The 16737-nt window shown below is 40.8% G+C and overlaps 2 pseudogenes; both read left to right on the top strand.

The window, feature by feature from the left end:
- Nucleotides 1-6002: 6002 nt before the first annotated feature.
- Nucleotides 6003-6865, top strand: LOC147449178 (uncharacterized; annotated as a pseudogene).
- A 101-nt stretch (nt 6866-6966) lies between these two features.
- Nucleotides 6967-16055, top strand: LOC147449177 (uncharacterized; annotated as a pseudogene).
- The last annotated feature ends 682 nt before the right edge of the window (nt 16056-16737 follow it).

The raw sequence follows: 16737 nt of genomic DNA, 5'->3' as shown, positions 1-16737 counted from the left end.
TTTATACTGACCCGACACACACTCTTGGGAGGATACACACACACACTATGGGGCACCACTCGGCTTACACAATCCACCTGGCCGAGACAGGGAACACACCGATGGAGTGAGAGGAGAGAGACTATCCACTTGCCCACTCCACACAGAGACACACACACGCACACACACACACACACACCCAAAAAAATTAGCTCAAAAGAGGATAACTTCTGATGTTTAAATACAAATGAGCTTGGGCCAACACCAATGGCGCAAATAGCTCACACAATATGGGTAAAATATGCCAGATACAATCACAAATTGAAGAAGAAGCTTCGCTAAACTTACATAGCCAAAACAATAGAAAAGTAGTGAGGAATTTGGAAAAATGGACAATGCCATCGCGTCCGGAACGGCCCAAAACCCCAATCTACAATGTCAAAGTGCTCAAATCTGACCTCGGATGAGAAGTTTATGGCCAAAACAGGCTCCAAAAACAGCAAAAACACAGTTGCGGTTGTTCCTCCTCTTCTCTCCATATTTTTTCTGGTCTTCTCTCTGTTTTTTCAGTTCCCACACTTAGCTTTATTACTTGGGCACCCTTGGCCTTTTAGTTGATCTCAAACGGACCCCAAACATGCCAAAAACTGACCTCGCAGTGCATAGTTGTCACCCTGCTGCATCCATCCGCACACCTGGCACTCAGCTTTTTCCAATAATGCATCCCGCCACCACGTGAAGTGGCCCCAAAAGATGGTCCTCATGATGACCTCTCTGCATAATTATCACAGGAAAACACCCACGTTGTGTCCTCGCTTTCCCACATGCAAATATTGACCCCATTCGAGCTCCTGACGCCACTAGATTCCATCTGACGCACCTGCTGACCTCATGTCGTCGGCCCGCGGATAGCTTCTTCGAGAAGTTTTACGCGCTATCAACTCCTCATTATTATAGAAAAAACACACTGGTACTGATGATAGTGAAACTCAGTGCACTATGTACATGTTGTCCTACCTGTACACATGTGGGCCCCACGTAACCACCTGGCTCTGGAAAATGGGCAATTCTTTATTTGATGCACCATGCATGGGTATGTACATATGCGCAATCACTTGCTCCAAAAAACTCATGACAGCGTCAAGTTAGCCATTCCCCCCATACCCACAGATGTTATTTGTAGTAAAACTAATCGACCATGATGTAATATACAAATCATTACAGCATAATTGTCTTTTTTAATGTTTTCTATCAATATTCGGTACTTTTTAAAAACAATATATCATATTGTCCAATAAATTTCATTTCCGCAACACATGCATAGAACCTCAAACATGCAGTGGCCCGTCGGCTGGGAGCACATCTCGATGATTTTTTTGTGAAACCGGGTGACGAGCGGGACGTACGGGGTCAATCGAACCACCAATGAGCACGGTGGCACCCGATAGGGACGGACGGGGCAAAAAAATGTGCACCACGGTGCAGAGGGGGCAGAGGAGAGGAGAGAAGAATAGACATTGGCACTAGGTGCAATCTCCCCCCATGCAAGAGTGAGCATTTTTCTCTTGCACATATTTATTTATAGATTTTTTAAATGCTTAAAATGAATACATACTAGTTGGTAGGACATAAATGGTCATAGCTCATAAAGAGCCTTTGAATAATAAAATATACATAAATGTGAATGCAAGTATGGATCTAAATGGGTTTTATGCTTACCTCAAGCAGAGGAGGTGGTATGATGTCCACCATGATGCCAGATCACAGACACATCACTCCACTCGTTCGTAGTCTCTGTCTACGTGAGAGCGTTCAGCATGCTCCGAGAGCTCGATGTCGAGTAGACGAACTACACACTCCTCTAGGCATTGACGCTCTAGTGGTGGAGGCGACAACTACTGTGGAGAAGGTGCCATTGACTCTTCCACACCGCCTCATAGTCATCAAGGCTTCTTACCTCCCTCATCTTTGCCCGCCTCCACACCAGCAATTGCATCGCCCTCTACTCCGGCTTTTGCGCGACTATCGGGCACTCCTTGCTACACACCACTAGCTACTCCTCCGGGACTCACCCCACTCGATACTTCTCGCTTCGGAGCCTAGACTCTCATGGAGACACCTGCAACCGCGACCTTTATCAAGACACCACTTGAGACCCATGTGGAGACGTCTACAGGGACACTTAGGTTCAACCACAACAGGCGAGATATCTTGCCATACTCGATCAACCTCAATGGAAACTTGATCTTGGATGAGGACAACAAGAAGGTGATTTTGCGCATGCACGGCCAATGCTCTAAGGTTTTTGGCAGTACATATTAAATACCTAGAGTGAAGTGTCCAATGAATTGAAAGAGAGAGTCATTTGTATGATGCATGATGAGTTTCCCATGGCAAATTGGGAAGAGCGCTTCAATGAATACTTAATGTGTAACATTTAATGGCCTAACATCTTATGTGTAGCGGAAATTAGCATGAACATAGTGGGCATTTCATTAGAATAGATTCCTAATGAGAATTACAAGAGTGCTTGGGTGGAGAGAGCAACAAAAAGCATAACACCTAGTTAGATAGCATCGACAATACTTTCAAAAGAGAGAGAAATTAAGCTATTGACAACAGTTGAGGACCGGATTTGCATGGAGCCGGTCCCCCCTCCAAAAGGCTTTGTATTATGGTTTCTCCCATCAAGAGAGACATTGTACAATACAATTCTTTGTGTTCCTTCAAGACTAGCTAGTGCAATGAAGATGGAAGCTTCATACACCAAGCAAAACACTTAATCAAACACAACTTGAATTATCCCCGTTCTCAGACCCAAGACCTCACACACCTTCGAAGATGGTGAGAGCTAGCAGGGTATGAGAGTAGATTGAGAGGAAAAAGGAGTATCTTACGAGAAAGATGTACATCTCCTCACATAATCACTCATATTAGCATAGCTTAGCTTAGTAATTAGCTTGGTAGAGGAGATGAGCATGCATTGAAGCTTGGCTCTTGGTTGGATTTGCATCCACATGCCAAGAGAGTGTTGATGTAGGCTTCTATCTCACAAGCTTGGAGTAGGTGATGAGCTCTCCATTAAAGCTTGGGAGTAGATAGAGTATTCTTCCTTCACACATGGTCAAGTGTGAGTGTGTGTGTGTCAATGCCAAGCAAAAATCAGCCCTCTCTCTCTCTTGGGCGAGCCCTAGCTGCTAATTAGGTCTGGCTTTTGCCTCATTGGACCTCCCCAGGTCAAGCCAATAGGAATTAAACAGCATAAGTGATAGCCTTCAGACATGTGTCCCCCTTTCCCCTTTTGTGAGAGCTTGAGGTAATTAAATAATTAAACAAAACTCTCATTGGACCCCTTTGTCTCCTGGCCAATAGGAATCAGGCAAGCCATGAGGCTTCTGAATGCTCATTGGACCCTTTGGGAGACTGCCCAATAGTCTTCTAGGAGACTTATTTCTCATTGGTTTCTTTTATTAAATGTTTTTAAATTAATTAAACTACATTTACTCTAGCTTAATTCTCATTGGTCCACTTCAAGGGTCTTCCAATAGGAATTGGGCACACCTTGTGGGCATCTGGCCTAGGGAGCTGACATGTGTCCCTCATTCCCTTTGTGTAAAGGGAGCCTGTGTGTGTGTGTGTGGCTTTCTCTCTCATCCCCTACCTTTGGGGCTCGCCCCCTCCCATGTAGGGATGTGCAAAGACTTTTAGGGCACACACAAAGCATCCAATTTTCCCTAGGGTTGACCTTTGGACTCAACCTTTGAATTTTGGAACCTTAGCATTTTGGAAGTCTTAATGGGCTGAACCTTAGGGTCTTTTTGGCCCATTGTTTCACATGGCTCTTTTGCAGATGGCCCCCCCTTTGGATCCCTATTTTCCCTCCTTTGGATCCCTACTGTGGCTGGTCTGCTAGCTTAACCAATATTCTAGCTTTTTCTCCCTTGGCACTTCCCCACATTAAATGATCAGTTTAATACGAGAAAATCATTTAGGAGAATTAGATATTGATTATTATGACATTACCTCTCTCTTGAAATCATAGTCGTCCTCGACTATGGTGTAGAGAAGATAAAGCATATGCATGAGTCCTTTTCTTTAGCGGGTAGAGGATCCCTATGTTACCCTACGACATCATTCCATAATGGATGACTAGTCCATTTGGCGCTTGAGAGCCTGAGGCTGCCGCAAGCATGTCTGCACATTAGTCCTATCAGTCTTCCATAGTAGAGTGACAAGCTCTACTTGGTGTTCGGGAGACGTTGTCTCCGCAAACTTGATCTAAGCATGCATACTACTTCATTTTTGTGCACAAATAAAGAAAAAGAGAATCTTATAAGACAAAAATTTTGTTCATTTTTAACATTTTGTACATTTGCTTACTCTTGGGAAGCATTGTAAGCATTGACAAGGTTTAGGTTATCCTTTAATTGTATGCCTTGCATCCATCTAGCATCTTCAAAAGGATAATTCTTAAACTTAATAAGATATCGTCGGATAGTCTTACCGCCTCTTAATACCTTGTCTTCATGTCGGAGAATGGACTCGGGCTGCAGCACCTCCTCGTGGTCCTCGATCTCCGGTGGGTCTTCAATAGTTGGTTCTTGAGGTGGCTCTCCTTTGTAAGGCTTTAATAGGCTCACATGAAAAGCATTGTGTATGAGCCAATGATTGGGCAACTTAAGTTGATAGGCCATCTCATTGATTGGCCTAAGAATCTGGAAGGGACCATAATACCTTTTTGCTAGTTTAGCATAGTACTTTTGGTGGCCCGTAGGATTCTTGCCCGTCGTGTGCCTTAATTGAGCCTTGGGAAACTTTAACAAGACCCAATCGTTTTCTTTAAAGGCTTGGGCTCTTCTGTGCTTGTCAGCAGCAGCCTTTTGCCTTTGCTGTGAGATAGAGATAGCATCCTTAATCTTTTGGAAAGATTCTTGTAGGTCTCGGCTATACTCATCTGCAGCGAAGATCTTCCCATGTACCTTAAGTAGCAAGGGACTTTTTGATCTTCCCTCAATTACCTCGAAAGGTGCTTTTCCTGTGGAAGTATGTACAGTGTTATTGTAAGCATACTCTACTAAGGGTAAGTACTTCTCCCATTGGGATCTTTGATCTACTTCCGTTACATAGGCTTTTAGTAGATCAAGAATGGTTAGGTTAGCTATTTCACTTTGGCCATCAGTTTGTGGATGATAGGCCGAAGAGAAGTTTAGCCTTGTTCCTAAATTCTCAAAGAGACCCTTCCAGAAATTACTGGTCATTCTAGGATCTCTATCCGACACTATGGACATTGGCAAGCCATGGTACTTGAAAATTTGTGAAATGAAGAGGGTTGCCATTTGATGGGCTTTGATAGTCTTTTTGACAGGTATAAAATGAGCTTGTTTACTGAACCTGTCTACTATCGTCCATATTCCCGTATTCCCATGGATAGACTTAGGCAATCCAAAGATAAAATCCATGGATATGCTCTCCCAAGGTGAATTAGGGATTGGCAAGGGTTGAAGCAATCCAAGTTGCTTCCCTCTATCAAATTTTGTTTTTTGACATACCACACATTTGGAAACATACTCGTGTATGTTCACTTTCATGGTAGGCCAATAGAAATATGTTTCAATTCCCTTTAGGGTAGGCTGAATCCCTCTATGCCCCGCATATGGGGGAGCATGAGATTCATACATTACTTTCTCACGTAGTGAGTTAGTAACGCATAGTCTATTGCCATAGAGAAGATAACCATTTTGTAAAGTAAATGGTTCTTCTTTCTTCCCTAATGCAAGGGCTGAAATCACATCTCTAAAATCGGGATCAATAGCATACTCATCTATCATTGAAGATAGATCATTGTGAGTTGCTATGGAAACCGCATTCACTCTCGGTCGTCTTGAGAGTGCATCGGCTACTTGATTATGCTTGCCAGCAATGTGAGCAATATGAAAATGAAATTGCGAAAGGAAATTTGCCCACCTCATTTGTTTGTCGGAAAGCTTGGTCTGCGTCATGAAGCATTGCTATAGAGGTGTTTTGTTCCTACTTTCTTCTATCATGGTTCTGGTGCCCGCCACCGAGGAGTATGTCATTGGGTATCTTCAGTAACAAGAGCAGATGTTTTGGTCTTGAGCATCCAACACAGGCATCACAAACTTTTGTAAACATGGAAGCAATGGATGTATGTTTTTGTGGAAGGAGGGATGAGGATGTACAAGCATGGGTTGTTGAAGCAGATATGTTACTTTTAGAGCTTGATATCTTTGATGATGATATGTAGTCTGATTTCATGTATAAGAGGTTGTACGAGGATGCTTTGCATTTTTATGAATGCCTTCATGAGCATGTGAAATACAGTTGGAGAATCATGAAGTATGCTTTATTGAAATATTATGCATGTTCAAAGCTACCAGCAAGAGGTCATGCATATGTTTGTGGCACTGCAAGTGAATGCATACAGTCTTGGATAACATGAGTTGAGCATGAGATGATGGATTTTCAATTGATAGTGATGTAGCAAAAGCTACATATGCTTCACAAGGCTTGTCTCATTATGCTTTTATGTTTTTTCATATGCTTCTGAACGAGTGGCGTTACAGTTGGTTAGCCTTGAAGGTCTCATTGCTGATGCGCTATTGGAGATTGCCAAAGCCTCAAGATTCAATAGAGGACTCCCTTGTCACTAATTTTGAATCACTACAAGGTGAGTTTTGGCATATGTTGTGGAGTTTGTTTGAGGGGGACGCTTGGGAGTCGAGGATCTGTATGGCTTGCCCCTTATGGAGAGGTCAATGGTTGACATGGTGGAAGATTATTTTATCATAGAGCCTATGCATTACGACGATGAGGTTTTTTGAAGATGGATATTGTAGCGTTTTTGAGTCTGATACATCTAGCTTTTTGTGTAAAGATGATTTATATGATAGTGCCTCACTCGATGATGCATCTATTGATGAAGAGTCTTTCTGCAATGACTTGATGGTGTTTGACTTGTCTCCATTCATGAGGGACATCAGATCACCGAAAGAAAGATGGCTCGGTGGGATTTGAAAATGCCGATAGAGAAAAGAAAACTTTGGAATCTCCTAGGGGGAGTGAAGCTGTAAGCATAGGAGAGGGAGAACAAGGACTTGTCTCTTGTGAGGAGTGTGTGCAACCAGTAGTAGAGAAGAGTGAGGATGCTTCGGTTAAAAAGGTTATGAGTTTTTGTGATGATGAGAGTATATGTGAAGAAATGGTGCAGGTGGAGAGTTTGTGTGATGGTGTAAGTGATGATATTGGTTTTTTTGTGTGGTTTTTGATCATTGGATGGATGCCGAAATGCCTCTTGAGACGGTTGTAGATGCTCCAAAGAATGGTGATACTTGTGCAGATGCTATGAATGTGTTTAAGGGATTTGTATGTCTCTTTGCAGGCATGTATGCTTTTCAATGCCTCTTGAAGGTCACATCTTCTTTTCATGATATTGTTACAGGTGTTTTCCAGGCCTTGGAATGCGGTGTGGCTTATGTTAGCCCAACTACAGGTTTTTATGCAAGAGATTACGAGGGAAGTCTTATGATTCATATGCATGAGGGTGCCAGGGTCTATGATGCATTTTTTGATGAAGTTAATGCATGGCAAGTTTTTTTTTTGGGACGTTGTAGCAACGACCTAATCGCAACCCACACAAAATTATCAAATCTATGGATTAGCAACCCGGCTAGGGCATGAAAACACGAGCATCGGATGAATAGAAATAGAGGATTCAAGAGATCACTTCTCCAATGCAAGTAGAGATTAGCCATGGCAAGACTAACTCTAAACATACTCTAATCACTAATCAAACAACTCCTACACACATTAAGTCCATCGAAGTTCGACTTACCATAAACTAGAAACCAAAAGCACACTAATGATAAGCACGCACTAATTACATTGGTGTTCGTCTCTCCAATCACCACATGTCAATCAAAGCATTTCATCAATAGCTACACACACGAGGTGAATGATGCTAGAGTTTCATAAAACTTATCTATACACAAGTAAACAATAAGAACACACTAATTACATGATTAAAGTTAAACTTAATCAACTTAATTAATGATATCAAATATCACAAATTAAATGCTTGTCGAAAAATAGGAGTAGTTAATAGCAAGAAGTACATATCTCTCTCAAATCTAGAATAATGAGAGTGTAATACTACTTCATGATATAATGAAATGTAGAGAAGAAGTAAACTAATGAGAAAATAGGAATTAGATTAATCAAGAAGAGCTTATTCTAATTACAATGGATTAGTCTTAACCTCTTAAGAATGGACATTAAGCTCAAGACTAAGCCATAGAGTGAACACTCAAGAGAGAGGGAGCTCTCAAAAGTGGATTCTCAAGAATGAAGCTTCCTTGCATAAAGGCTTCCTTTTGAAGGCTTTCACCATAATCCCTTATACTATGGGTTTAAGCTTGAGTCCTCTAACTAACATATACAACTTTGGAACTCCTAATGAGCCCAATGCTTATACAAAGTTAGTGGGAAATATTGTGACATCCATAGCATATCTCCCACTTTATGCATATTCGATGTAGCATGTATTACTTGCTGCTAACATTTCCACCTTCTTACTTTGTCGCACGTCCTCGTGTGTCGATGAAGCAAAACACGGTGACATGGTAGAAAGCAAGTCCATGGAAGAATTGTAAGTTGCCAAACATAAGAACAAGTAATGAGCATCAAAGACCAACAAGGATAAAAACATGAAGTACAATGAACAATCATGCAAAGTGAATTTTTTGCTTCTAAAAGATGGACGAATCATAATAAAAAACTAGACAACATAAAACAAATAAGAAACCTAGACAATCGTGAAGATTAAACCACTTGAAATTTCAGTTTTATGCATGGAATAAAAGCAATCAATTAAGACCTTAGGCTAATGCAAGTTCATAAACCTATTAGCCTAAAAACTATGTGACCAATCTTAATAAATCATTCAAGTCTATCATGTCTATGGGCTATAAAAAAGCTCTTAATCTATTAGTACATTGTTTAAGCTTTTTGAAGCTCATGGAAGTTTTTTTTTGTCATTCTTGAAAAAAGTAAATCACAATACAAGGCTACCACCCCAAGGCAAGTCTAGGTACGACTCTCGGCTCCTTGAACCCTCAAGAAGGTGTTCCAAAAGCCTACTAGCCTACCAAGGTGACGGCTAACCCCTATCAGCTCAGGGCATCGATTTAGGGCCTTGACCAAGCGAGCCAAGTTGATTCCCCTCGCCCGCCAAGTGCCAATAAGGCGATAGGCCTCACAAAGACACAACATAACATAGAAATTTTCTTTTCATGTGTCTAGTAGCATTTTTGCTTATTTTTTCTTGAGACTTTTTTGCTTTATTGATTCATTTTTGAGCACTTTTTTAATGCTTCCAACTTGAGATGCTAATGCCAATTGGACTAAAGCATAATCATAGCCCTGGGTCATGTTAAAAATGAATGGATTATTAAGACTATCACTAAGAGTATAGGACTAATGAGAAATGAACACATTAACCTAAGGTCGAGGTCAATTACCTATGATTAGCACACATTTTTTGATGAGTTAATATTCACAAAGTAAAGTGTTGAAACTTTAATATGCTTAGCTTTTGAACATGAAAGAACCGTAGCTTAGAAGCAAAATTTCACTTAAGCCAAGCATAGAGAATGGAAAGATGAACAAGAGAGAAAAATCATGGAAGGATTACATCTATTCATGCTCTTTTGAGCATCCTTAAAGAAGCATCCGCTTTGTAGAGAAATCTTTTTATCTTTTTTATTTACAAAAGAAGCTTTTTGAAGCTAAGTGTAAACACAAGCTACAAAAGCCAATTATTGAAAAACCACGCAAAAGACATTAATGAAAACCTAAAGCTAAGGTCTTGCATACCCGGATTTTCCAAAGGGAAAAAACCCAAGGGAAAAAAATGCCTTTGGTTATGCACATATATGCTCTTTGAAGCAAATTTATGCATACACATCAACAATGAGAAAAAAAAAATTGCTTCTATATAAGCACATTTGCAATTTCTACAATTTCTCCTGCATGATTAAATATGGAATTGAAAAACAAACCAAGAGCTGAAAATAATGCAAGTTTGATGAACTGGAGTGGCTCTTGAAAGCCAAATTTTACAATTTAAAGCTTTCCAAAAAGTTAGCTAACAACTAGCTCAAATGAAATTTTCAGTTTTAGAGCACACTATAAGCTAAAGATGACTGCAACTTGATGAAATGAAAATGAATGGCTCTCAATAGCCAAATTTTGTACTTGAAAGCTCTCAAAAAAGTTGGGTAAACACTAGCTCAAATGAAAACATTTGCATTTTAAACCAAACTATGAGCTAGTATATATACAACTTTTAATCCAAAGGCTTGGAATGGCTCTAATTGGTCAAATTTTGCAATATATTGCAATGATAACCCCTTCTTGGATCAGTGAAAGTACACTCCTGCCACACCTCTTCAAAAATTAACTCAAATCATTAGTGCTTTTGGGCATTTGGAAATTCAACACAAGCACTACAAGCATCCTCAATCACAAGCTCAAAATTTTAATGCTCTCCCATGATTATTCAAGAAGCCCAATTATTGCTATGCAATGATTTTACATTAATATCAAGCACTAAAATGCAACAAGCAATATCAAGCTCAAGCACAAAGTCAGACCAAGAGCCAATTCAATGCCAATGGTATTTTTAAACGTGAAGCTCACATGTTAAGAAGAGCTTATCTTTTAGTATAAAAGAGATCTTGATCAATCCAAGCATCCATGTCAAGAAAGATAGACCTAGATTTTACCATAAAGTGCACAAAATTCTCTTCTCTCAATAATCAAGGATAACTCCAAACATGTGTATGCCTTGATTAAATGATGTGGTAGATCGTAATAGCCAGACTTTTCAATTCATAGCAATGAAAATCTCTCACATGCCTGGTGAAACTTGATATCAGTATTCCCTTTGCAACAATCAATCATTAATGCATGAAAGAAAGTTCCAAGTGAATGAGGCACATGATAAGGAAATCAACTTATGAAGCAAGCATCTATTTTGACATCCGAATTTCGGAAATCTATTACTCACCACATTTATGTCGAAGTTCTATGCAGCTTTAAAATCTAATTCTGAATTATTCTCTTTTGTTGGCCAATTGGTCACATTCAAGATGACGATTTTTCTTTTCCCCGAGGTGACAGGTGTGGGAACCAAGGCTTATGAGACATATTTATTTTTATTGTATTTTTCAAAATAAAAATTTTAAAAATCTGTTGACATCTGCGAGGTGGACGAGCGAGGGCCGCTTGTGGTGTGTGTGTGAGAATAGGTCAACAAGGCCAACCGGGCTTGACGGGATTCGACTGTGAGTAGTGGGGCCAAGAATGGTGGGTCCCAGGTCATGCGACAGGTAGCCAGGTACGTGTTGGGAGGTCACGCCGTAGGGCTTGGTGGGAAATGCAGGACAGTGTGAGCCTCAGCCAACTGAGCCAAGGCGGCAACTGCGTGTGCGTGTGTCTTCTGAGAGCCAGCACTGCAGAGACAGGATGTGTGGTGAGAAATGCAGCCGAGCAGCACACACACATGTGTGTGTGTGTGTGTGTGTGTGTGTGTGTGTGTGTGTGTGTGTGTGTGATAAGTCAAACTAGCAAGGGTTGATCACATGCTCAAAAATCTCAGTGGGTCATGGTAAGCCGGATGCAGGAAATTGTGTGGGAGAGATTGTAGGTTTGCAACTTGCCAGCTAACATGCACCAAGCTTTTTGTGTGTTTGTGTCATGAGCTAATCAAGTGGCGGGTATGAGACAAGGGCTTGGCTAACCTTGCAACACTAAATTTGGGTTGGGCACAGAGAAGAGGTGGGTCATGCATGTTCATAGCACGCGCGCGCGTGCGTGCGTGCGTGTGTGTGTGTGTGTGTGTGTGTGTGTGAATTTATGACATAAAGGATATAGCGATGTTCCAGGCCCTGATTATGGCCATAACGGCCTTGTTGTGTGTGTGAGTCGTTTGAGGGGCAATGAGAGCAAACAGGATTGTTTTTTTTAATAAAAAATAATGAAGGACTTGTTCCCATGGTCAACAGGAGAAGAACATGAAGTACATTTCCGAGATGTGCCTTCAAAGAGCCGAAAGTGGTAGGATACCAATGCTACATACTTGTCTAGCAATCAATGATGTTCATGCAATAAAAATTGAAGTGTTGAACAATGCTAACTTTCCTTTGGCCTCACGCAAAAGCGTTTCCATATTGGTCTCAATGATGTATTCATAATCCAATCTCAATCCAATATATCTACAAATCAATCAATTGAGTCAAAAATTTATGCATGTTACCGCTCTTACACCAATGCAAGCTTAAAAGATTTCAATTTTACAATCATCACAAATTTTAATTGCTCATATCTCTAAGCCCTTAACCATCCATATTCAATTGAATTTGTCATTTGGCTTGTATGGCTACTCATGAGTGAAAAAATATCCACAATTGAGCATTAATTGAGTGATGAATCTCAATTCTCGAAGCCAATTGTGGCACACACATCAATTATTTGGCCAAATTAATCATCATAATTGGTAAAAAATACCAATTATTCATTCAAGCACCTGATTGCACATGCCATTGAGTAGGCACACACACCCAAATTAGGCCAAAATTTTATGCAAAAATTACATTAATTCCACATTGCAATACTCAAAGTGCAAGCTCGATAAAGCATAATTGAATGCATGCATGCTCAATTTCTAAAAAATTAGCACTATTTTTACCCAATCAAGCAATGCACACACTCTAAGCACAAATGATCAAATTTGGCTCAATTGGCAATGCATTTAGGCTTACACCTAATCATTGCACACTTTTTATGAACATTTCACAATAAAAAATCATTGAGGTGCCCTAATTGACCATCAATCATAGAAAATCAAGTGGTCTTGGATAGGCACACACACTCAATTTTTGCCCAAATTTTTGGCAATTAAGCTTATCCAATGATTGAATTAACCTAGCATACACATCAATTACATGATTGCATACTCATATACCATCAATTCCATAACTTTATATGCATGCACATTTTCAAGATTAAGTGCACACACACTTGAATTTTTTGACAGTTTTTCCTCCCTCTTTGGTGCATTACACACACGATGATTTTTATGCACACACATGAATTCTTGATGAGAATTAAACATTATTTTGATACGCACAAGGTTCATTAGCCAAAATTTGACCACCAATTTCATTCCAAGTGAATCAAACTAGGTGCAAAGTGTAGGTCAATTAAGTTACACACTTAATTTTAGCAAATAATTAGCAACATTGAACCACATTAATTAATCAAGAATCGACATGAGCAAGTGAGTGCACTTACATCATAATTACACTCCAAGCTATTCCTTTGCTCCACGCGAATACGCATCATTGCACACACAAGTGTGTGCACCATCAAATCGGCTCCAAAATTGACCATTATAGGCCAAAAATCAAACACTCAAATCATCAAATTATGCATAAATTGGCACAATTAACTTGATTAGAGTGATGATTCTACCTCTAAAAAGGGGATTTAACATACATTGCACTTCAATTGTTAGCGGTTAGGTTAGCAAAGTTAATAAAAATTAGTAAAAATTAGCATGGAATTAATACAATTAGCATGGAAATGAAGCGAAATTAGCAAGGGCTAGTATGAAATTAGTGAAATTGGGTGTGGAATTGGGGGTTTGGGGTATTCATAACTCAAGACTTAGCATCAATTACTTGCACAAACATCAACAAATCACACCAAAATTGAGTTACACACACTAAAAAATCGAGAAATTAGTAAGAAAATTACTCTATTCTAAACATCATATACTCACTAGCTTAGGTTATCGATCCCCGGCAACGGCACAAAATGTTGGGAGGCGTTGTAGCAACGACCTAATCGCACCCCACACAAAATTATCAAATCCGTGGATCGACAACCCAGCTAGGGCATGGAAGCACGAGCATCGGATGAATAGAAATAGAGGATTCAAGAGATCACCTCTCCAATGCAAGTAGAGATTAGCCATGGCAAGATTAACTCTAAACATACTCTAATCACTAATCAAACAACTCCTACACACATCAAGTCCACCGAAGTCCGACTTACCATAGACTCGAAACCCCAAGCACACTAATGATAAGCACGCACTAATTACATTGAAATTGGTCTCTCCAATCACCACATGTCAATCACGGCACTTCATCAATAGCTACACACACGAGGTGAATGGTGATAGAGTTTCATAAAACCTATCTATACACAAGCAAAAAATAGGGGCACACACACTAATTACAAGATTAATACCCAACTTAATCAACCTAATTAGTGATGCTAAATATCACAAATCGAATGCTTGTAGAAGAATAGGAGTGGTTAATAGCAAGTAAATATCTCTCTCAAATTTAAAATAATGAGAATGTAATACTACTACATGACATAATGAAATGTAGAGAAGAAATAGACTAATGAGAAAATAGGAATTAGATTAATCAAGAAGAGCTTACTCTAATAACAATAGATTAGTCCTAGCCTGTTAAACATGGACATTAAGCTCAAGGTTAGGCCATAGAGTGAACACTCAAGAGAGAGGGAGCTCTCAAAAGTGGATCCTCAAGAGTGGATACTCAAGAATGAAGCCTCCTTGCATAAAGGCTTTCACCACAATCCCTTCTACTATGGGTTTAAGCTTGAGGCCTCTAACTAGCATATACAACTTTGGAACTCCCAATGAATCCAAAACTTATACAAAGTGAGTGGGAAATATTGTGACATCCATAGCATATCTCCCGCTTGATGCATATTCGGTGTAGCCTGTGTTAACCGCTGCTAACATTTTTGAATTTTTCTTGGGAGCCAGGTGGCGGCTACTTATTTGATGCATGGAAGACCAAGTTGTTTTTTGTGGGATCCAGGTGGAAAGTTATAAGCATTTACTTTTGTTGTTGTGGAGTATGAATGCTCTAGCAGACCAGGGGGGTTGGCAAGCTATGTCAAGCATTTTTTGAATGGGCAATAAGTTAATCAATAGAGCCAGAATTCTTGTCAAATTGCCTCTTATACATAGGCATGCATAGCCCATTGCACTTGGGAAGTGGTTTGTAAAGGCAATTGTACAAAGGTTTGGTTTTGCCTTGTCTATTTGCTTATGTTTTATGTCAAAATAGATATCATATGTATTGTTATTTGGAGATTCTCCTCTAAATCTATGTGGAAGAGTTTTTTGGATGTGTGAGCTCGATGCAGTTGGATGGGCTGATGTATATACAAGCAAAGGTGGAGGATTAAAAAAAGTTTTTTTGATAACTACAGGGGAGCCGTGAGTAGAGGGGGTCGTTTTTGGAAAGGGGAGTGGGCTGCAGAATCCAAGGAGAGAGAAAAGACTCTCGGGCTGCTGCAAGCAAGATGGATGAGGATAGGCACAGGAGATTGCTCATGCTGGTGGCCAAGCAAGTGCCAAAGCTGAAAGGGGGTGCAAAGCGCTCAGCAATAGAAAAGGAGAGGAGCGCATTGAAGCACACAAGGTGTTACAAGAGTTGGGATCGGCTCCGACAGGATGGGGGAGAAAGAGAGAAAGAGAGAAGGAGAGTTCATCCTCACTGGCTGCTACTAAGGGGGGGACCTTATAGCACTGCATGAGTGGGAGGACCCATAGGGGAGAAAAGCTGTAGAGTCAAAAGGAAGGGACAGTCATCCAGGGATATTTGAAGGCTCAGTAGGAAGCTACGCTACCAAGGGGCTAGCAGAGGAAGAAGGGGGAAGGGCCATTTTTGTGAGCAAGGCAGGTGCCAGGAGCAGGAGATGTGGTGCTTCATAGGGCGACTCTAGGATCGCGATGGCAGGACGGTGAGGCCAGCTACGGAGAAGGGAGTGTGGTCTCACGAGGGTGCATGCAAGATGACATGAGTGCATGAGAAGGGGTTGAATTCCATCAATTGAAGGAGAAGGATGTTTCATATATGCAGCACAACCCATTGCAAGAGGAAGATGGCCAAGAAATCAACACTACAGAAGGGAGGGCACAGGAGGGAGAGCTGGTTGTGAGATAGTGTTGCATGAGAAGGCAGCCAAGGGGCCACCCTTGAACAAGCTAGAGGAAAGCTTATAGCCATGTGGAGGAGCTTCTAAAGCTGGGCTAAGGTCTGCAAGAGCATTACAGAGGAAGTGTTGCATGATCTTGGGGGGTTTGTGTGCAAAGGCAACATCTGCAGGAGCTTGAAGGGATGAAAACAAACTGCAGGGCTGGTAGAAGGCCTATTGTGTGTAGAGCTACGAGGAACAAGGGGAAGAGCTCTAGGTCAGGATGTCATGGGTAGCTGGGAAGAATAGTGCTACAGAGGCCTTGAAAGGGTGCTCGTGCAGAGCTGTGGTTTACAGAGGGCAGCCCCTACAAGAGCTTGAAGGGCTGCCAGTTGTGAGGAGGGTCGAGACCTCCACTTGAAAGAAAAGCCGAGCGTTGCTAACTGGGGGATGAGGTTGGGTTGGAAATATGCAGCCTAGAGCTGAGGCAAGTATAATGTATGCATACTGTGGAAAAATACAAGCCACTTGACGGCCGATGATCTCTTATCAAGATCGAAAAGAGTACATCAGCTTGGTGTTTATGAATGATATATGTAGATGTATGTGGTTCAGCCTTTGTTAAGTATGGTTGGTGAGTGTTTTAGTTTCATGCCATGCAATTGATTTTTTTCCTTATCGGCATGAGCTTGTAAACCCCCATGGCCAAGA

This window comes from Adiantum capillus-veneris, chromosome 10, assembly GCF_014529385.1.
Source record: "Adiantum capillus-veneris isolate H3 chromosome 10, ASM1452938v2, whole genome shotgun sequence".
NCBI classification, from domain to species: Eukaryota; Viridiplantae; Streptophyta; class Polypodiopsida; order Polypodiales; family Pteridaceae; genus Adiantum; species Adiantum capillus-veneris.
The sequence above is the reverse complement of the archived record's forward strand: the minus strand, read 5'-3'. Positions and strand labels throughout refer to the sequence as shown.